At 35.6% G+C, this 23,362-nt stretch overlaps 1 protein-coding gene across 3 annotated transcripts in view; it reads right to left on the reverse strand.

Moving 5' to 3' along the window:
- The window catches only part of Klp31E (kinesin-like protein 31E), a 272,051-nt gene that overhangs the window by 229,769 nt on the left and 18,920 nt on the right, over positions 1 to 23,362 (reverse strand). The window lies entirely within an intron of this gene.

Here is a 23,362-nt window from a genome sequence, read left to right on the forward strand (position 1 = left end):
AGATAGATTAAAACAGTGCAATTTTAGACTCGGTTTCATGACTTTTTGGGGAATAACCAAGAGTAGAAAATCATGTGGAGTAAAAGCCACGACAAAAAAAAAAAAAAAAAAAAAAAAAAAAAACACGTTGAGGGCAAAAATCACGCTGCCGGAATCTTTGATGTAAACAAACAACTGAATGTTGTTGTAGGAGGCTGAGTCCCCTTCAGGGGTGAGTTGACCAAGTATTTCTAAAAATTATTTAGTAGGAATAATCTGTAAATTAAGCGTGATTTTTTAAAAAGCTTTCCACTAATAAATTGCGTATAGATATAATTACTTTTTCCTCTAAACCTTCAGTTACAATGAACATTTTAGCAGGTGATTTTCCTCGAAGTGTACATATTTTAGCAGTAAACCATTATAAAATGTATGATAGAATGAGTCGAGTAAAGTACATTTCTTCAAGTCTGAAATATTAATAGTCCTAAAGTAAAATAATCGTTTAATCCTTATTGTAATTCTATATGTTGTCAGTTAAATTAATTCCTAATTTTTATTTTAGTTGTATATTATAACAAGTATTTGTAAAGCATCTAACTCAGGTGAATTCTAAACAGTATCAAAGAAGATGGGAAGTGTATTAGGGTATATATATTATTGAACCAATAAAAGTAAACACTTAATAAATAAGGTAGAATACATTTCCTAAAATACCTACATATACAAACACATAATATTCAGACATAAGATGCAATATATATATATATATATATATATATATATATATATATATATATATATATATATCGCTGGTCTAGTGGCTAGCACGTGCGCTTCGCTTCAAGGGGTCCTGGGTTCGAGTCCCGAGAGGAGAGCATAGAACGATTATGGTTCGGATTCCATGTTAACCAGTAGGTCCATGTTTCATATAGCCTCACTGCTGACAAGGGACGCTAAACTAATATATATTTATGATCAGAGAGAAAAGTGAAATTTGCCATTGCTTCATAAAAAAGTAATTTAAACAAGAATACTTATGATATCTACTGACCCTAATTTCGATTTTTGCAAACTTGTCAAGATCAACGGGTTATCAGTGATCGATTTGGAGGGAATACGGAGAACGTCGTTCTCCATTTACCAGAAAATCGAATATCCGTTCCCCTACTTTATTTCGTTCTGGGACGCGTTACCCCGGACTCTTAGATAATAATTTTGTTATTCAATCTATTAGAGCATTTTATATTAATACATAGTGTTCCCCAACTTCCAAATCGACTACTACAGGTCGTAAGATATGCAAGGATCCTAAAAATAGTGATTTTTTTTAAATGTGGCATATTGTTCCAAGCCCTTCATATATAACATTGCGCATAATAGTATTATTATATGTATCGCTGTATAAAATTAAACACGCAAATGTTTCACGTAATTGTATTTTTTTAAAAATAATACACCTAGCAATATTATAATAATCCACTAAAAGATTAGTGAAACATGTTAAGGGTACAGGGAAAGAACAGGGCTAAGTACATTTTTTTCTTCGATTTTGAGATTGCACCCAACCGTAAAAGTATGCGTTGCACACGATGTTTTAGACTACCCAAAATGGTAAAAAAAATTTTTGATCATTCCTCTGTAAATTGGATGTTAAAAGCAGCTATATACGTAAACAACACGCTCAGTCAGACTACAAAAATAGTTTTGGTATAAAATCAATAAAACTGGATTTACAATGTTCTTTCCCTGTATACATTTAGATAGAATGATAACAATTTTATTAAAGAATAATTTTATGTTGGTTCAAAGTAATTAATAATCAGGATGGAAAGTAAAATAAATCTCACCTTTCTTTATCATCTGATTCATCCCTTGCAATTGGAACCTCCATAGAACTTCCACTTGTTTCTTCCAAAGATACACAAACAGAAGTGTCACACTTGGAGCTATCTTCTATTTCACGCCTTTTTATCCAAGATAAACGAATAGCCTTAGAAAGCTTATTTCTCTTCCTACTTCTGGAAGGACATCGCCGCGTTCGACCCATTTCTAAAACACTAGCTGAATAAAACTGTGCGTTGGTAACTCTGTCAAGACTTATCCAGACTGCAAGAAGTTCCGAAAAAAAACGTCGCCTGAAGTGGGAGGCGCCACCTCACAAACCAAGAGGGTGGCATTTTACATATTACGAAATTATTTCATGTCTTTTTTTGAAATGCATATGTCTATATCCAAAACTGTGGTACCAATCAAAAGATAAATATATAGGGATTTGCCTGATATGCAATATATAGGTATAAATAAAGTATTTTCCACAAAAATAGTGCTCAAAACTGAAAGTTTGCTCCTCATACGGAATTCAGTAGTATCAGCAATGCACTTTTCCATTTTCAATTAATAATAATTTAACATCTGTCACGATATTGACGCGTATTATTATTTTATGTCAATGAGAAATGTGTAAAGAATCATATACTTTTTTAAAAAAATGTTTCTGACAATTGATTACAGAGAAAGACACGTAATAAATATGCATAATTAATAATTAATTATGCAGTAATTAATTATCTAATTTTGTATAAAATCACTTTTAATCATACATATAGTCAATGTAATTGTGTTTTCATGCAGACAGAACATGAGTAATGCATTAATATTAGTAAATCTCAAAATGGCAAATGTCCCCTTAAGTTCCGTTATTTATTGTTTCATGTATTTCTCTTAGGCATTGGCGTCTCCCTTCTTCATTTTTCGATCTTCTTAAGCATGGCTTCAGTTACCCATGGTTTTCTCGGGGCTTTTTCCATCATTCCACTGTTGTTGTGAAGTGTGTCTAGTAAAATATATTTAACTTTTCCTCGGCTATTTTCAATACTGTCTACCATATCGCCCACTGCACAGAATTTTTCTTCAATTTCTTCTTTCACATCACTGTCCATACTTCTTAGCAACTCTAAGTTCCATTTTCAACTTCTTCTCCCATTTTTCTTCACTGACTGTGCTTGCACTTCTGCCATTAGAAGATTGTCATCCGAATCAATGTCCTCTCCCAGTAGTATCTTCAGGTCTTGTCACTATTTCTGAAATGTTGCTTCCCACAGCTTCCTGCATGCTTGGTTTTTCTTTTCCTAAACCATGCATTCGTCACCACTATATAATGTTGCCTACAGAAGTCGATAAGCATCCGGCCCAGTGTTTCTTCTACTTCGTCCAAATGGTCCCACCAGTTGATTCGCAGCTCCTTCTTCCACTTTATTGTTGAAGTCTCCCATTAATATGGCGTAGACCTTCTCTTTTGATGCAATATATCACTTATCTAGTCATATATTATTTCTACTTTTGTCCATGGTAGACTGTTGGCATATCCACTAGTTTCGCACTTAGCTTTACAAATATCAAGCGGTCACTGCAGCATTCCACTTTGGTTACGCTTTTTACTATTTCGTTTCTCATTGATCTCCCAACACTATTCTCGGCCTTAACGCCACCCGAATAGAATATTGTGTTGTATAATATCCCTTACTATCTCACCTTTTCTGACCATTGCACTTCACTCAAAGCGACTATGTTCACTTTATACAGTATTTATCCATTTCCACTTTTAAATTTTCACGTTTATCCGCATGCTCTAAAGTTCTTACGTTCCTGGTTCCTATGCTAAAATGAAAGTTATTAATATTTTCTATTTTGATTATTCTTTCCGGTATAGTTCAAACCTGAAGATACGAGTGCGGACTATTTTAACTCTCGATCCGTTTACAACATTAATTCTTTATACTTTTGATTCGATTTGGTATTCTATTTTTCAGAAACGTAATTATCTTGATATCGAATTCCTTCACCGTTCACATTTCACAGTCGGTCTATTACAAGAACACTATTTTAGAGTCACATTATTCAGAATAAAACAAAGAAAGGGTTATAAAAATACATTTTCTTATTATTTCAGTAATTTCTGTAGATTTTTTTTATAAAAAGCTTTTGAGTCCTTGGCTTTTTTTTTCAATATTATTGCGAAAGGAGACTATACAAAGGAAGTAGGCAAGGAATTCCACATTAGATTTTTTTTTTTTTAAGTTGGGTGACGGGAAATATCTTCTATTATATTAAAAATAATGACAAGCAAATTTTATAAACATGACTTCTTTCTTTTAGTCATCTCCCACTAAATGATCCTTTTGCAATTGCCTTGAAACACAGCCAAGAATTCAGGTTCCAAAGCTACAAGAAACACATACTTTAACAAGAGTAATCAGAATTTAAAAAATCAGTAAATATTGTGTTTATTTATTCATTTGTTTTCTAGTTTATCGTCCCACGATTATGTTCCGATTCTAAGGAAGACGATGATGATGATAAACGAAATGATGAAATGAAGTGGAAGAAAACGGGAACACTCTCAGATACGATGTTTGTCCACCACAAAGCCCACTCGGTGCAAGTTGAAATCAAATCACGGAATTTACACACAAGAGGTGAGAGTTCTACCACTGAACCATCAAAGCTCCAATAGTTTATGTGTGAGGTTATACTTCAAAAAGAACAGTTTACATATCGTGATCCACGTCCTTTCCATTAGCTCCTTCATCGGTCTTAATCATTCATTTTCACTCCTCATCCATTTTCTTTGCTTACAGGGAGTAACCAAAGATTTTACTTCACAAAGAAAACTTCAAAAAGTTACAGCCGAGCGAGAAAGCGAAGCACGGAGAAACTACGTATTTACTTCCTATTAGTCAGTATGTTTGTTCTATAAGTTACATATCATCAATAACTTACAGGCGTTTAGCCTGTCACACACAAACCAAGAACGAAAAAAAAAAAAAAAAGTTATAGGGATCGAAAACGTCAATCTTCCCATGCAACAGTATTTATCAACAGGAAAGGCATTCCTACTTAAGATTTCACGAATGAACGTCTACCAGAAATGCACTGCATAATCGAGGATTATATGAATATCTCCCGTCAGGCAGTTTTGAATAACGTCGATTTTACTCTAATGCGATATTTATTATTACATATGTTTTACAAACTGGCAATCGGTTTGAAACTTTCTTTTATTAATTACCAAATAAAAACAGTAAATAGCACGTATGCGTGTAAAGATGGCAATAGGAATTATATAAATCGAGTCGAAAAATAAGTGAAATGAAATATTTCAGTCTTATGTCCCATGATTATGCCGTGCAGGCTAAAGAAGACGATGGTGATGAGAAATGAATGAAATGGTGAAATAAAGAAAGTGGCAAGAAAAGGGAGAACCCCGTGAAAGCCCACGCACACGGTGTTTGTCCACAATAAAGCCCACTTGGCGCGAGCTGGAATCGAACCAGAGACCCTACGCACCAGAAGTGAACTCTCTACCACTCAGCTACCGCAGCCCAATAAATCGAGTCGAGTGCTGACTTCTGATATGATTATATTAAGTACAACTGAACGATACAGACATGATCGCATAATGGTACCCTACTGGGTGCTTGAGTTCTTGTCGTATTAGATTAAGCATAAAAGTGCATAACACTCAACTAGAAGATCAAGAGAACTGTCACGATTGGAAAGAATTAAAATGAGTTTTCTCGACTCTTAATCACTTCCATTAATTATCCGTCTTCTTCAGCGTACAGGATATAACCATGGAACGTAAAACTGAAACCATTTCAGTCCTCATTTTCAATTGAAGAAATATATTTTTTAAAACTTTTATATGTTTAAAAGGATTTTCTGTATTACTTAATTCATACCGGGTGTACTACAAGTCCACGATCATAGGCCAACTCAGTTATGAGTAGGTACCTGAACTTTTCGTTTTATTTTCACCTGAAATTTAGTTTTATTTTATGTTTTTTACCCGAATTCGGTATTACTTTTGTGAAGAAATAATTTGCCATAGCTCTTACAAAAAATACTTTCAGTCTTAACCAAGCATCAACATAGGTATTCGACAATTGCTACGAACTTCATGATTCTTACACATTCTGAGGAAAATGATGATATATTCTTCGTATGAAATCACTCACTTTCAACTGCACGTAATATAATTTAATATTTTGTTCAGTTTATTTACAAAAAAAAAAAAAAAAAAAAAAATCCCTCCCTTATCCACAACTCCACAAAGAAGCACTTACAAGCGCAAATTACAATTCTATAAAAAAAAATAATAAATAAATTAATAATAAAAATGATAAATTATTTGCTTCAGGTAAACATATTTTTATATGTTTCACTTTGTCCTGGACATGTCGTTTCTTTCCTGTCCTTATTTTTCGAAGGACAGAATTGATAATACTTCTACATTTTGTTCTGAGAAATTCTGCCTTCTCACTGAGGCCACGCTATTATACTCCGAGAAAAATTTCCATAATCTTCGTCCAAGCCAGATAATAATATTGTTTGAATAACGTAAGCAGCAATCTCTTCCTGTACGATTTCAAGTGCACGCAGATTTTCCAGAAGATTCATATGATTTTTGTACTCAATCTCTTCACAATGTATTTTAGAGAAACATAGGCTTTCTTCAGTACTTGATATGGGATTTTCTCCGTCTTCCTTACATTTTTCAGTCAATCTACTATTTCTGGTGTTGACTTGTTTCGGAGAATAGACTGGAGTTTGAATATATTAAGCAATAGTTGAAATATTTTTCTAGAAGGGCTTGCTGCGATAAGAACGTCCAGTTTCTGTAATAGTAACTTATCTAGTTTGTTAGCGTGTCAGTTAAGTTTGTCTATGTGAATACTCGCATTCAACAATTCAAATTCAACTTTCTCCAGCTCTTGGGACACTCGATTTTAACAAAATAATGATGTTTTGCAATTTTATTTGTATATTAAGTAAAGTTCGGTGTTATTCTGACAAACTGCATTATTTACGTTGTTTCGCGATTCAAATACAGCAAAAATCTACCCCTTTAATGTTTCTAGACGTACTTGTAAGATTAACTTTACTTTCCGCTAACTTTTCGCTCTTACAGTTAAAACGAATAGCTCAGGTCCTTAGTTATGGGTAAAGACAAAAAAAAAAAAAAAAAGTTGTTGGAAATGGTGGTTTTCAGTCTGTTGAAATTTCTCCAATTGCACCAGCCATCTGGGCTCCATATTGGTAAGGAGCCCTATATTAAATGAAACAGCTACGTTGACAGTTCAGTAGGGTATTCCAATCTAAGGGTAAAGACATGCCGAAGATGCCTCACGGTCGAGGTCGAGCTTTAAGTCACGGTCACGAAATTCTGAACAAATGAAGATTTTATTCCATGCAGCGCTTCGAGATCTAGGGACAACCAATGAGAACACGAGCCACAGCAATGCTTCCACTGAACATCGATGTAAAAACAAACTCAGTTGTTTACCATCGCGACCACTAATGCACCATCACGGTCAACCTCTAGGTCGCGATGTAGCGGATATCTTCCGCATGCGCTTACCCATTTGAATCCATGTATTTGTGCTGGCAGCGACAGCGACCTAAACCTCGACCTCGATGTATCTTCGGCACGTCTTTTCCCTAAGGTAAGGGCACGGGAATATGATACGGAGACCACGCACATTATGTGAGAGGAACCTTGAATACCTCACGTCGGTTTCTCAACAATGCTATATTACTGGTATGGCGAGTGACAAAGGGAACAGCCGACAACATAGGCTTTTCATTTAAAATAGGGCGCCTTACCGGTATGAAACTCAAACGGCTGGTGTGATTGGAAACCTTGATTGAAAACCACCTATTTCCAACAACTTTAGTTTTTCTCAACTTTTTCATTCCTTCACTCATAACGGAGCTGGCCTATGGTGCCGGACTTTTGATACATCCGGTATATTTTTATACGTTGTGTGTGTGTGTGTATGTATATATGTATGTATGTAATGAACTAATTCAATTTAAACACTGTAAATAGACACACAACGTGGTTTTACCTAGCGCAGACATTTCTTGGAACAAATCAATCGCGTTAAGAAAGGTATTCCTATACAGTCCCTTCTTTGACTTTCAAATATTTTTATTTTCCTTCCAGTCTCAGACGTATCTACTCACATGTTTAGTTTGCTCTGATTAACATAAAATCCACATTCAAGTCATGAGAATGTTTGTTAACTGCAAATCTAAGTTGATTAAGCTAACACGAGAATATTCCAAAGACCAAAGTTTTCACACAGCATTCAATAACCAAAACCAACGTAAATTTTCCCGTTGTTCAGCAAACACTTCCACAAATACCTTAGTCATTCATCGTAGGTGACATTTATTTACTTTGAGGGAGGATGAACATTCTAGCAAACAAAACAAACTCATACTTACAATGTTACTTCGCCAGCTGATTGTGACCAACTATTTAGTATATATACTTCTTAATGAAAACATCAGTTATTTAACCTTTGTTTGATTATATTGATCAGAGAATAAAAAGACACACTATAGTCATTTGAAACAATTCTGGAGCGAGAGGTTCCCTTAGTTCAACACCAAGAAATGAGGGTTTGTGGTGGACAACATGTCCCTGGGTTCCTCGGGTTATGCAGTTTCCTCCCACATTCTCATAATCATCACTTCCTTTAACTGTTAGTCTATTTTAGTCTACAGGGCATAACGTAGAGCGAAAAATTACAGATTTAATTATTTCTTTAAGCGTTAAGACAATTAAGATATGCATTTCCGAAACGATGTAAATGTCACAAAAGAGAGAAATAGGATGTTCGTCAAATGGAACCCAAACATATTATGTTATGCTACAAAGAACACTTTATACATTTCTGCTATTCCACATGCTAGAAAACAAACGTTAAAATGTGCAAGCCATAACGTTGTAACGCCAGAGTGCAATGAAACGCCACCGCCGTCTCACTAAGAAGCTAAGCATCGCAGCTCCGGGTCACAGGCGAGAACTTTCGGTACTGAGTAGAGTGGCTCAAGACATGCAAAGGATAAGTGATTTTGTCACTTTCGCTCTCAAACTAAGTGTATAAAACTAAAACTCACATTTTCGGCTCCAAAGAATACATCTGCTAAGTACAGAAAGCACAGACCGACGTATGTTTCACTTATTTTCACGTAAATAAATGTTTCCCCTCCCCTATCATTGATCTCTCAGTGATTTACAGCTCTGTGTTTCAGAAATTTAAAACAAATTTGCTATTCTCTATTACATTATAATAATTATAAATAAATGCAAAACGTAACCATTGTACGTTTCGTATATAACTGACGACTTTGGAACTCAGCGAAAACAACAACAAATACTGATGGAAATACGTCATGCTTAAACTGTCCATTACCTACAGTTCGAAGTATTCCAAAATCTCATGAAAAAAAAAAAAAAAAAAACAGAGGGGAAGAGAATGGGAATTAAAAAAGGTGAGATAGGGTGGCTCATTTATCTACGTCAAATAAAATACGGTGAAATAAGTGTTTAATTATTTTAATAAGTCGAGATACCACATTGCATGTTTCTAAACTTAAGGAATTCCTAAATTTGGACATCTGATTGTTCGAAATTCCATTAGGAAAGTAGTGAACATGAAATGGAGGTTGCGAATTTTATAAAAATATATTCATATTTAGGAATCCCTTTACTTTACAGACATGAAATTTAGTATTTAGGCTTTTTTACTTAAAATAATTAAACACGTGTTTCAGTTTTTCCCCTAATATTTGACCTTCAAGGAAAGAAAAAGGGTTGGGATGGTTCACCGAAATTAAGGATGCGAACGAGACGAGTCAGGATTTTCCTGACAAAATTCGAGTCGAGACACGGCTTTTCCAATAGTGAAATATACATTTTTCGAGTCGAGACATCACTTTTACAGCACATTTTCGAGACGAGACAGCCACAAATCCTGTCTCGTGCGCATCCCTGTTCGAATTTCGGAAATTCTTAGGTTTAGAGAAATTTCATAATCAGACTTTTCGTTTAAAATAATTAAACACGTGCTTCTGAGTTTCTCGATATTTCACATGTAAAAAAAGGAAGAAAGGGGTGGGGAGTCAAGTCTTTAATAATCGCTTATCACGGCAGAAATTTACGAATAATGTACGAAGTGTGTCATAAACAGATACACACCGAGGATATAAATACAATATTCATTAAGTCTTATTCACCCTGTATGAAGAACGGAGATCTCTGCTTGTATATATACATAAGCTACTTGCATATGTATAATCCTATCTTATAAAAGTGTATATTTATATAACATATCTGCTTTATATTCCTAACTATAATACGTGATTAACAATTCACTTAAATTTTATTTTTTCTGTATTTTTAGGACTAATCTTCAATCTAAGACGACTACAAGAGGATAGTTGTGGTACTCTGGCCATAGTTTAATAAACCCTGCATTAGACTGATCAGCCCTGCAGCCAGCAGAAAAGAACCTCACAATTAATTGTATGTCATGTAGTATTTGATTTATAAACCTTAATTAAATACAGTAGGTTATATCTAAAATAGGAACTCGAGTCTTCAATCATACTCATGTAATGCTGGTATCAACAGTAGCGTTTTCTTATTTTGGCACACACCAAGTCTCTATAGGGTCGCTCTGAGATAAGTACCTCATACGCAATGTCTGTGAATCGAATTTAACAAAAGAAGTACTAGTAGGTCTTCAATATACCAGCACTGTCATTACAAAACACACAGCAACTAAACAATTCCAGCCGTCTGAAAAATAAATCTCACAATTAGTTCCAGTGTTTAATCTACAATGACTATGAGCTGCGACGATACGAGGCTGAAACGCATCTAGAATACAGTATATTCCACTTTTCAGAGCATAAAAGAATTAGCACTTCACTCTGAATATATAAAAATCAGAAATGCAACCGAATTATTACTCCGTTCACATTAAAATAAAATTTAAATGTTCCAGAGATGTAAAATTGATGCAGTACAGCATATCTGAGGACATACTGTAGTTGTTAGAAAAAGTTGAAAATATATGTCCCCATGAGCGGAGCCCCTGGTGCAAAACAAAACTATTTTATTTTAAAATAATAGTGGTTTTGACAGCGGGCCCCAATCCGGTGGACCCGTAAGTGGGCCTCCGGCACCCGCCAGCTGCACATGAGTCATGAACTGGTCGTGATCCGGGACCTATGCCAATAATAGGTCCCATTGCGTAAGGACGGAACATACAAAAACTAACAAAAACAATTTTTAAAGATTCTAAAAATTTTTCAGTTTAACGTCTCATGATTATGTTCTTTCGGTAAGGGAGACGGATGATTAAGACAAGTGAAAGATGGAATTGGTGGAATGAGAATGTAGGAGAGAACGGAAGCACTCGACAAAGCCTACGGACAAGATGTCTACCACAAACTTACTTGGACTGGGATCGAACCACGAACCCCACGCACCAGATGTAAGCGCACTACCACTGAGCCACCGTCCCCCCACCTTAAAGGCTCCAAGAGGAGGGTTAATAGTAGGTAATTCGATTTCTTTGACGATTACAAAAAGCTTCCTTCTCCCCATTACTGCTCGAAAGAAAAAAGTTATGCCATGTAGCCTAGGAAGGCAGACTAAATGGACGAATTGATGAAATGAGAAAGTGGGAGAAAACTCAAGGACTTGTCCACCAGAAACTTATAAGAGTTGGTATTGAATCCGGGAGCGCTCCTACGATCACCACACTTTAACACTGTAAGCCAACGTGCCCACTATTGGGCCAAATAGATGGTAAAATTGTTTACGAATATATTTCAATGCAAAAAAGAAAAGAAAAGAAACAAAAGAAAAAGATAGAAAAACGAAACAACCAGTTCGTTGCAACATACCAGCAATGACAGAAAAAAAAAAACTATAATTTATAATTTGATAACGCATTCTTCATTAAGCATCTTCGATTTCTTGACAATTCTGAATATTCGCTGAATCATGGTAATAAATTCATGGGAAATATTTTCAGCGGAATTATAATCAAGTTTCTAGTCCAGTAGGTGCACAAAAATTTCAGTGCTCTGCCAGCTTCATGAAGACACTGAAAATCTACCGAAATTGAAAAACTTAGCTACAAATAATGGGGTCAGCAGTTCAATGTGCAGGTGACTGTGGTCCGTCAGCCGTCCGAATAATTTAATAAGTTCTTAAAAGAGGTAAAAACAAAGGTTAATATAACTTACTTCGACCAGGAAAAACATCACGTAAACGAAGAAACCCTATCCCTAAACCGAAATATTCATGGCCTTCGTAAACAAAGGATAGTTTGTTAATTAGATAAATGATGTTCGGCTAAATAAAGGATGATCTTATTTTACTAAATAACGAAGTAACATATTCTGAAGATGTCCTCATGAGTCCAATTAAGGTTTTTTCAAGAAAAAAAAAAAACGATAAAGTTTCAAACGAACTTCCGTCAAAAAAGGATATTACAGACAGCGATCAATATTTCCCTTAGACCACTGTAAGAAATGGTGTAGCTAAGTTGAATAGTTCAACGTCCTGTTGCACATAAGGAAATCCCGATTTGATACTCCAACCTGCTTAAGCGGAATGAGGTTTCTCTATGGTCTCCTTTCGTGCCCAACAATAAACTTTGTCACATGATATAACATGCTCGATCCTCAATTTCATGGCTACCTGATGTTATAAGTTTCTGTATATATTTTTAACAACGTGTTTCATAAAAGTGTACAATCTCACAAAATCATATCAGAATTCAATTACAACATAAAATCTTGTCTGTAAGTTGGTGACTGTAAACAAAGAGCGAATATATTAGAAAAAATGAATTATTTTGTTTTGTTATTTATTTACTATGGACGGCAAAACACGGCATGGACATTTGCACAGATAAACAAATTACAACTTTATGTATTAAATCTATACGAAAATGGCAAAACATGATGCGCCAGTTTCTAGATATTTTCTTAATTTTTCACTCCGGTAGTTGGCCACACTGAGACCTATATGCTGGAAATAGTTAATAATTGCTTAATTAATAACTCCCTATTTAACAGCATACATATATATTTCGTTTTCCGCAATGAAGTGAAAGTATTTTCAATTTAATTCATGGGGCTGTAATTGCTTGCCTGTACGAAAAATGAAATAAAATCTTACAGTTTAACATCCTACGATAATGCCCTTTAGGCTACGGGAAACGGATGATTAAGGCAAGTGAGTGATGATTAGCAGAGAAAACAGGCAAAATTACGTTAGCTACAAAATCCGAAATAACTACACAAAATATCCTAGACACTAGGCGGGAAACTTACAGAACTTTTAGAACAAAGAAACACGATTTTTTTGAAAGCTAAAATTAAGGAACTTGAAGATAATAGGAAAAACAGGGACATTCTGGACATGTATAAGGAGATCAACGAATTTAAGAAAGGTTATCAACCTCGTGCCTATATATTAAAGAAAGCTGACGGAACAGTTCTCACTGATACTGATAGCATCTTAAATAGATGGAAAGATTTCTTTGACAATTTGCTTAACACGAAACAAAAAACTAATGTGCACGGAGAAAGGGAAATACACACCGCAGAACTGTATATTCCAGAATCTAACCGAATAGAAATAGAAATCGCTATAAAGAAACTAAAGAAAGGCAAATCTCACAGATATGTGGAAGTGGATAATTGAAATAGGAAAAAGAATTTATTGACTAATTGTTTGTGCTGAAAGTGTATGAAGTGACTGTGAGCAGTGTCACTGTGTTTCATAACACACTTGATACAAATATTGTGAAAGGGAGGAAAATATATCCCTCCCTTTCATAATATGTTCTGTAATAGCAATCCTGAAACGAAGGAATGAAAATAACATGTATCAATGTAGCCAACATAAATTTAGAAAAATCCATACTGACTAACAAGAATAATGACCTGTATGGAGTGCTGTTCGGAAACGTAATACCTCTTTAAATAACTCAAAAGGTGGATAATTGTGTAAATTCAAATGAATGCATCAAGAAACAAATGAAATTGAATACAAATCCTTTGATGCTGCAGGTAAAAAGCTCCAGGCAAATCGTTATCGATCTGAACCCAGATATTCACATGGTCAATATCGTGCAATGCTTGGTTTATGTTGAATTTTGAATCAGATCCCATTGAGTGCCCAAAATGCAACTTTGTGGTGTTTTAGTACACATATGAGGCTACAACCTGGACAATTTTGAACAAATTCAGAGGGACATTTCTATGCCAAATTCAAAATTCAAATGTTAATTTGAATTTTTGAAGTGTTTTTATTTTATTTTACAGGTTTTTTCAATATAGTACAACTTGTTGAGCAATCTTTAAGCTTTCCAATGGTATTTGTTCCACGTCTCTAGTGCACATACTAACCATTTTATGACAATTTTTAATGATCACTGTAACTGAAAAATGCCGTTTTTTTTTTTTTTTTTGACATTTTTGAACACCCTGTATGGGGACACTTTCAGGAGGAGAGAGGTAATATTTGGGATTTTTTCATCTCCCACTGTAATAAAGCTGTGCACCAATTTTTACAAAAATCTAAGATTGTCAGGTCAGATTTTGCCATTTCATTGGTTGATTTCATACTTCCCCCTGGTTCGAATTCTAAATATTTTATTTGTTTATGTTATTGTATATTGAACACAACAGGTGTATACTCATTGACAGTGTTCAGCTGTATACATAAGTCATTACATTACATACTTGTTCTTCAAGTTAAACTATGTAGTCAAAGTATTCTTTTATATGTACATGAAATATAACTATTGTAGAGCATTTTATTTGAACAATACTATATTTTGTGCACATTCTCCTAACAGGCGACATACTCAATGCATTAGTACGCTGTGGTGATTCATGAAATGTTTGTAGCCGTGACCGCATTTTCATATCCCTGGAACATGAAGGGGCATTTCGGGCAATAATATTGGCGAATCTATCTCATTATGTATAAGTTTATGTAAAGAACACAGAAAGAAATTAGCTCTTCTTGTTTCAAGAGAATGCGTTGAATAGCTTTGTAGGAGTTTAAGATATTTTTCATATCGAGGATAAATCCCCGTGTCTTTGTATATTAAATAGCGTACAAAGCTTTGATTGGATTGCTTCTACTTGGTGTGTATATCCATTAGTGACTTATGTTATTTATCATACTAACTGTACGGACCTGTAGTTGCTGATTCTTTAATTCAGGAATCGATTAAAGTTTCGGAAAACTTTTTCCATTCCCTGGCATTTATCTTCTGCTGATATATAAGCTGCCCAACCATGTGGTAATATGGGTTGCATAGATGCATGGCGTTATCAGAAAACCCAAGAAACTTACTAAGTGTTTGCATATATATTTCACCTGCCGAGGCCGAAAACCGAAAAAAGGGTCTCATACAGGAATGGATGTAGTGAAGATTCATCTATGTACAAAATTGGGTTATTCTAGGTTACTCTTTCCTACGCGAAAAGATAATGTACACACCTTACTTTATTATACTTCTTGTTTACCTCAACCATAGGTTGGTGAGCAACACGGAAATTTTAAAACTTTTCTCCCTTGGGAGAGCTGTTTTATACTTCGATACCGTCTCTTCTTCATAATTGCATCTAAATATTCTATCCTTCGTCTTCCTCTTCCTCATTTTCCTTCTGCCTTTCCCCCTATCAGCACGGTGATCCAATCGTAGTGTCAAATAAGATGGCCAAGCATGCTGTTACTTCTTTTTCCTATTTTCATGATCTGTTGTCTTTCATTAGCTTCCTTTAGTACGTCTTCATTCCGTTTCCTTTCGGTCCATGATATGCACAGCATTCTGCGCCAACACCACATTTCAAATGATTCCAGCTTGGATTTTCAGTTTTTCTCAATGCCCACGTCTCTGATTCGTAAAGCGCCAAGCTCCATATCACGGTCTTAATAAATCGTTCATGAACATCCAACGACACATTTCTTGATGTTAGTAGTCCTCTTTTCCTATTGAATGCTTGTTTAGCCTGTGCCATTCTTAAGCTCACATCTTTTTTCACTTCTTCCGTCCGAAAATATTAGACTTCTTAAATAGGGAAACGTCTTAACGTCTTCGATTTTCTCTCCCTCTAGTCATACGTTTGCTCCTTCCTGTCCTGCTTTTGTGTACTTTACCACTTTGGTTTTCTTCTTATTTATCTTCATTTTGCATGCTTTTTTTTCAGTTGGTCGTTCAAGTTTGAAAGTGCTTCCAGCAAGTCCTTTTCGTTCTCTGCTATCAATGCTGTCATCAGCAAACCTTATTGTGCTCAAAACTAGGGATGGCCAGAACCGGTTCCTGGTGGAACCGGTTTTCGGGTCTGAACGGATCCGGTTCTAGAAGATCCGGTTCCGGAACCGTTTTTTCGGATCCAGGTCTGGAACCGGTTTTTTGGATCCAGGTCTAGAACCGGTTCCGCTGGAACCGAAACATTGTGACCATCCCTACGCTAAACCCGAGCTGCTAGCAAGATGTGAACAGTATGCTAGACGAAATGGTAGAAGCGACAGGCAGGCGCCCAGGCGGCGGCAGCTTGTCTCATTTGGCTAAATAAATTGGGTAACTGGCAAATTCATTGGTTAAACAGACAAACTGGCCAACTCATTTGGCTAAACACCCACTGGTGGACCAAAATTTTTTTCTGGGGGCACAAGCTGGTCTGGGCGGGGAAGGCACAAGCGCATGGTCCTCTTTGCATTATTTTTGAAGGTGAACTTTATGCCTCCTTTATGGGTCTTTGGGGGCTTTCGGATCCAGGTCTGGAACCGGTTCCTAAGATCCGGTTCTGGAATCGGGTTTTCAGATCCAGATCTAGAACCGGGTTTTCGGATCCAGGTCCGGAACCGGAACTTTGTGGCCATCCCTACTCAAAACCTGACCATTTACTTTTACGCTTTTTTTTTTTTATATAGCCTTTTCTACATAGACGTTGAACAGGAGAGGTGAAAATCCACTTCCTTGCCTCACTCTACTTATTCTTGCTTCCTTCTGATCTCTTCCTATAACAGCTGTCTGGTTCCTATGAAGTTAGTGTATTATTATTCAGTCTCTGTAATCCACTTTCAGGTTAATTTTACAGTAGAATATTACTTCGTTTTTCGAAAATTTAAAATCAACTCTAACTGGAAATCGAAATTTTAATTTTGATGGACAATAACTCAGGATGCACATCTCCACAGAAAATATTTTACGTTCACACTAAGAAAGTCAACATCTATCTGTATCCTTAGTTCGGTTATGATTAGCCCTTTTAAATTTTGACTTTTTTTTTTAAAAAAAAACGTAAATAATCATAGACTTTCAGACAAGATGCTACATCATCATCCATATTTATCCCAGGATCATGGTTCGTACCTCATTCTCTGCGGCGGGAAAATCGCTAAAAATGGGATTTTATATTCAGATTTTTTGTTTTTTTTACTTTTCTGCCCCTCTGGACCCCCTTGTGTTAACGTACAGATCTGAAACAAATTTGAAAAGCACTAAGGGGTGCACTGAATGTGTGGAAAATTTCTGTTCTAGGTGTAAAAGTAAGCACGATAAAAAATAATAAAAATAGGCAAACCAAAAATATTTTTTAAAGTTATGACGTCATCATCCCATAGGTTTCGACGAGAAAGGCGTGAAACCATATGTAACGTGTTCCACAATGTCTCCAGGCTTGAAAAAAGTTTTATTGGTACATTTTTAAATCGAATAATGAACACACTACCCTATCGCGTAAAAATACACGATAAAATTTAAAAGGGTTAGACAAGTTGCGAAAATCGCACATGATACATACTGTCTTTATGTGTTTTTCTTTTTAAAAAAATCAAGGACGAAAATATTTACAAAATTGTCAAAGATAATCCTGCCAAAACAAACGAGAATACAGAAATGTATATGGACGTCACACTCCTTCGTCAGCTTTCCATCCTTCACTCTTTAATCTGGAACTGTTCTTGAGCAATTTGCTTCTATCGGAAACCGTAATTTCGCGATACACACACTGACAATAACTTCGACTAAGATTCATGTTTACGCATCTACTGAAGGAACTGCGAAGAATGAAAAATGAATTCCCATTCTGGTGATAAAAAGCAGTCAAACGAAAATATGTACCGGTAGCCAGTCTTTTCGCCGATACAACATGGTACAACACACACTGCGCAGCGGATCGCTTTATCATTTACCAGTCCTCTCCTCAATTCAACAAGAAATCAACAAAATTTTCGTCTTTAGGGGAGTTTTCTGTGTTGCTGAAACATCCTATTTCTCAATATTCCTTGATTAGTGGTAACGTGTTAACTCGCTTTCTCCACTCTGAATATTGCAAAACACTTTGACTCCTACCGTGACGAGAACTTCCTTCGGGGTAAAGGTTCATTTTCATTACAAAGCTACGTTCTTTAAAAAGAGTAATTGAAGTCCTGACTAACCACGAAATGATTACACACTTTCTTGGTGGCACTAATGTACGAAAGGCTATACCAGCATCCGGGCGGGAACACTTTAATTGCTAGATCCAAGCACGAAAATTATATAATACGTTTCAAGAAGTACAAGTCTTATGCAATTCTTTCATCGTCAATAATAATAATAATAATAATAATAATAATAATAATAATAATAATAATAATAATAATAATAATAATATAGTTGTTATTCTTTGTGTAGTACTGTAGTAAACAATAACATTAAACATCACTTGACTATCAAAATTTCATGTACCCATATTTTGATATGGTCACAGCCTCTGGACTCCTTTGCTTTGGCAGAGCGAAATTTTTATTTCCTTTAACCAACGGTAAAACAACAGATCAACTTGGAAAATTAAATCTCTTTTCTACAATTACAATACAAAGATTACAGTCATTCAGTAAGAAGCTAAATTTATAGTTCTAAGTTTGACCCAGATCACAAAGGTTCTACAAAGGATAAGGTTTGCATCCGTAGTTTTTTCTCTGAGTATTGCACTTTTCTCACTTTATTCTCCAATTACTTTACCAACTTTTACTTAGCGTATGTGGTTATCTTCGTGGCCAGATGCGTGTCATTCTGAGGGTGTGCTCCTAGTTTGATATTCGGTATGGAAGCTAAGCCCAGGGTGCGAAATTCTGTAGGAATTCCTGCACTAATAAGCTACTGGAGGGCTACAGTGACATTATTGTAAAAAGTTTGAAAATTAATTACAGTAATTCAAATATAATTAACATGTGTATCACACATTCTTCACACTTTTTTTTGGTGTGGGAGACCTGGGCTCGATTCCCGGCGGGAGATCATGTGGTTCTAATCCCACGTTTTCCTGTAGATCCACATCTCATATACAGCTAAACGGGCCGCTAAATTCAAATCAAATCAAGTCAAGTTAATTCACATTTTTTTTACACTATGTACTATCCCCTATAATAAATGTTAGTGGTACCCGTAATTCAATATACTTTAGTAATTACAAATCTTCAAATACGTAAACTCTCTCTGTCGAAGTATTCGAATGCAAAGTTGCTTTTATACATATATATAATTAACTTATATAAACTTTGCATTGGGACGATTTCTAACTTGATTACGCCTCACATAAAAACTAGTGCAGTGGCTTGAAAACCACTAAAAGGAGTATATACATATATTGTATTATATAGTTTCGGTGCCGAAAGATAGAATTCTAAACTGCCAACCTTAGCCTACATAGTGTAACAATTACACACAAAATTATAACCTGTGTTTCATTCCCTTCACTTACCATCAGGGTTGTGCCGTGGGGGGGGGGGGGGAGCAGGGCGACGGCCCCGGGCGCCGAAGGGGCGAAAAATTCGGGAGAGAGATAGGAAAAATTGCTTGGAATATATATATGGGGGTGCCGTCGTATACTCTTGCCCCGGGCGCTGATTTTCTGTACTATACTTGTCTACCTTACAGCATGAAGATGACAAGAAATGAACTGCATTTAAACATAAGCCAACATGGGTCACGGTCCAGGACAGCAAATTTTCTCGGGCGGTTTCCTTTTATATTAAAGTTCTGCAAATTACAGAAATTAGGTGTCACATATTGATATTGAGAGGGTGGCATTTTCTAATGAGCCTGGGTGGCTGGTAAAAGGACAAAACATAACATGCTATGACCAGGATTCAAACTCGCAAATGACGGTCTGTTAAAGGTCAGTCTACCCGTTAGTGCGCTCGATCGTCATGAAGTGAAAGACAATTTTCTAAGGATTCTGAGTAGTATGACTGTAAGAGTTCCAAAAGTTGTGTTAAAATTACTCTAACGTTCATTATTTGTACTTTTTTTTTTTTTTGCTTTTATTCAGTTTCCCGAATTGTTCCTTATTCGAGTATTGAAATTTAACCCGAATAATTATTCGAGTATTTGAATTTTAAAAGCACTAGTCCCAATGTTATTGCTATCAACTTTTCAAAAACTGAAAATTAGATGAAATCTCTGCTCTGACATCTCGTGCCTATACCTTTAGGTCACAAATGCTCGAACATAAGAGAATGAAAGGAAACAGGACCACGCCCGAGAAAATACATGGCGTTCCCAATAAGATTATATGGGTTGGGATCGAACCAGAGACGTCTCATATACGAGGTGAACGTTCTACCACTAACTACCGTGCTAACCTCAACAAATTATGTACAAGCCCAATTTACAGGATTATTAAGATTAACTTATTTTAATAAACGCCAGCAGAAATGCCCGTTTCTAAGAATAAGGTTTGGAATACAAAACCGAAAACTGTAGAGAACGTCCTTTTTTAAAAGAAGAATTTTCAAAAACGATGCAAACCGTGTTAATTTACTTTTAAGGAAGACTTTATATAATGAATCTCACACTTCCAACTTAAACGAATTCTCATCTTGGGTACTTTCTAATACACAGAAATCTGAATATTATAGAAATTCACTTTTAAAAACAGAATTTTGAAAGCGCTCAAACACATACACATCTCAATCTTTAATGAGGATTTTATATGAGGAGTTTCATCTCCCTAATTTTAGAGATACTCAGTTCTTCACAGGAAAAATAAATAAATAACATTTTCAAAATTACTTTTGTCGGGTTACTGAAACGTATTAAAGGAGTGGCTGTATTAGCAAAAGTAGGCATATTTTTATGACTGTATTTTCAAAGAAATATTATGAATTTTGTTAAATGGGCGTTTTCTTGTAATTATCTAAGTTTATTCTGTAGACTGTTGCCCTTTTAACATAACTCATTTCTTTTTAAAAGTCATATAATCAATATAGACATTAAATGTCCTTCGAAGGTGAGCATTACTATGGGGGAAAAAAATATACACACACAGAAAAAAAAAACACAATCTTTTCTCCTCTGTTGGTAACATGGATTAAATATATATATTATATCGTTAGTTCACTTTGTAAAGAAAAATCGGTCCAACTTTTAAAACACGGTGTAAGTGCGCAAAACACGCGCTGCATGATATCCAAGAGCTGATAATGGTGAACTACTATATATTACGTCTTTTACGCATGCCACTGAACTGACAAAAGTTATCAGCACGAGATCGGTTGCACGGCACTTTTTTTCCTTTACTACTTTACCGATAGAACATCTGTTCCCATAACAACAATCACACCAAATAACTCATTCTCTACGTAGTGGCATCGTTTATTACACCCAAATATTTTAATCTTATCAATAAACCGCTCACTCGCTGAAAATCAACATAATCTCCGAGGCTGTTCTATAGTCCCGCGAGCTTTCTGATGCAGAACACTTCCACAAGTACAGTACGTGTTCCACATGTGAACTCCTACCGGCAGACTACGCACGCAGTCCATGCCCTTGACGGCTTCACATAAATTAACAGTCTGATAATTATACGTTCACTGTTGTCTTCGTTTGGGTTCTATGTGCTTCTTCTTTCTTTCTTTAACTCAAATACTTACTACCTTGTCATGAAAGAGTAATATATTAGTTTCCAAAACATTTTATTTAAAAAAAAATAAATAAAAAATAAAAATGGGTAGGTATTTTGACTTGACTTTGAAATATTATTTTTTGCTAATGAACTCATATCGCTACACATATTGTATATTGAAACGTGTCCGCAATTTCAAAAAGTTCAGACACCTTTTCCCAGCACAGCGAAGTCATGCAATATTTAGACGTGAAGTGCCGACAAAACTTTCATAATCATGGACGAGGTCAAAGAAAAATTAGCTATCAATAATTTAAAAATAAATACTAAGGATTACGTCAATTATTATTGCTGGAACATGGTATTTTGTATGTAAATAACAGCTCTACCCGAGACTTGTTTAACTAACGCTGCGCACGTTTGACAAATTAACTTCTCGGCCATAAGCTCATTATTCTTCGACATAATTAATAACTTATTGTAAATTTTGCCTTCTCGAGTTTTCTATTACACTGAAACTCCACTAACGCAAGCTAACTGGATCCAGTATCTGATTGGATTATTCATAATTATTGCTGTAATCAAGATTTAGGATATTAGGATTTTAGATTTCCGGACTTTCGGCATCTATGGTCATGTTAGACTGTCACGTATGAGGGATGACGTCCCTCAATGATAACACTATCCGAGGAAAGGGAAGGAAAAAAGGAAGCGGCCTGGGACCTGAATGTTAGGTACCATTCAGGCATTTGCCTTGTGTGAATGCGGAAAACCTCACTCAGGATGACTGGCCTGAAAAAGCTTTTTACAATTTTTCAACCGAGTTTCCACACTACGAATTGAGCCCGGGACTGCTCGCACGAAAGGCAAGAGAGTCAGCGACTGTGCTACACAAGCTTCACTGCTGTAATCAAGACTATTATCTTTCAGAAACATAGTGTGGCAGGTAAATTATACTCTGAAAAGTATATTTTTTCTTCTAATTTTCGCAAAACTCCTAAATATCAAACTATCAGTTTAACCCCGGAACAGAAGTACCTAAAGACTGATCGACCGTCGTAAATTTTACTCATTTAGGTAATTATTTACTATGTACTAGATATAACTGAGAAACAAATAGTCACATAAACTAATATGCGACCCTCCTCTGATAAAGAAATAATTCACGTTGCTTATTAACATTTAGAAAAGTTCTTGGTCCTGTTGAAGAGGTATATCTATCGAAGGAACAGTATCAAAATATACTTTTCAACGCAATGCCATTGTCGAGAAAGAACTTTCCAGGCAAAAAAATTACATATAACATCCATGAGTAGAAAGGACTCGTCTCTGGAAAAAGGAGTTTATGGTTCAATCCTTGGCCATGTCAGTTTGAAGACAACCCCGTTTCCTCCCACAATGTTACTTCACCATTTCTTTTTCAATTATTCACTTTCAGTAATCTATTTTCTTTACTCCAGCGTTTCCCAACCGGTGTGCCGCGGCACACTGGTGTGCTGTGAATAGGCCGCTGGTGTGCCGCGAGGAATCGAAACAAAATTATTAATTTTTTAGTAACCAAATTTCAAAACGTAGGGGAAAATGC

This window comes from Thermobia domestica, chromosome 16 (assembly GCF_964235325.1).
Source record: "Thermobia domestica chromosome 16, izTheDome1.hap1.1, whole genome shotgun sequence".
Lineage (NCBI taxonomy): Eukaryota > Metazoa > Arthropoda > Insecta > Zygentoma > Lepismatidae > Thermobia > Thermobia domestica.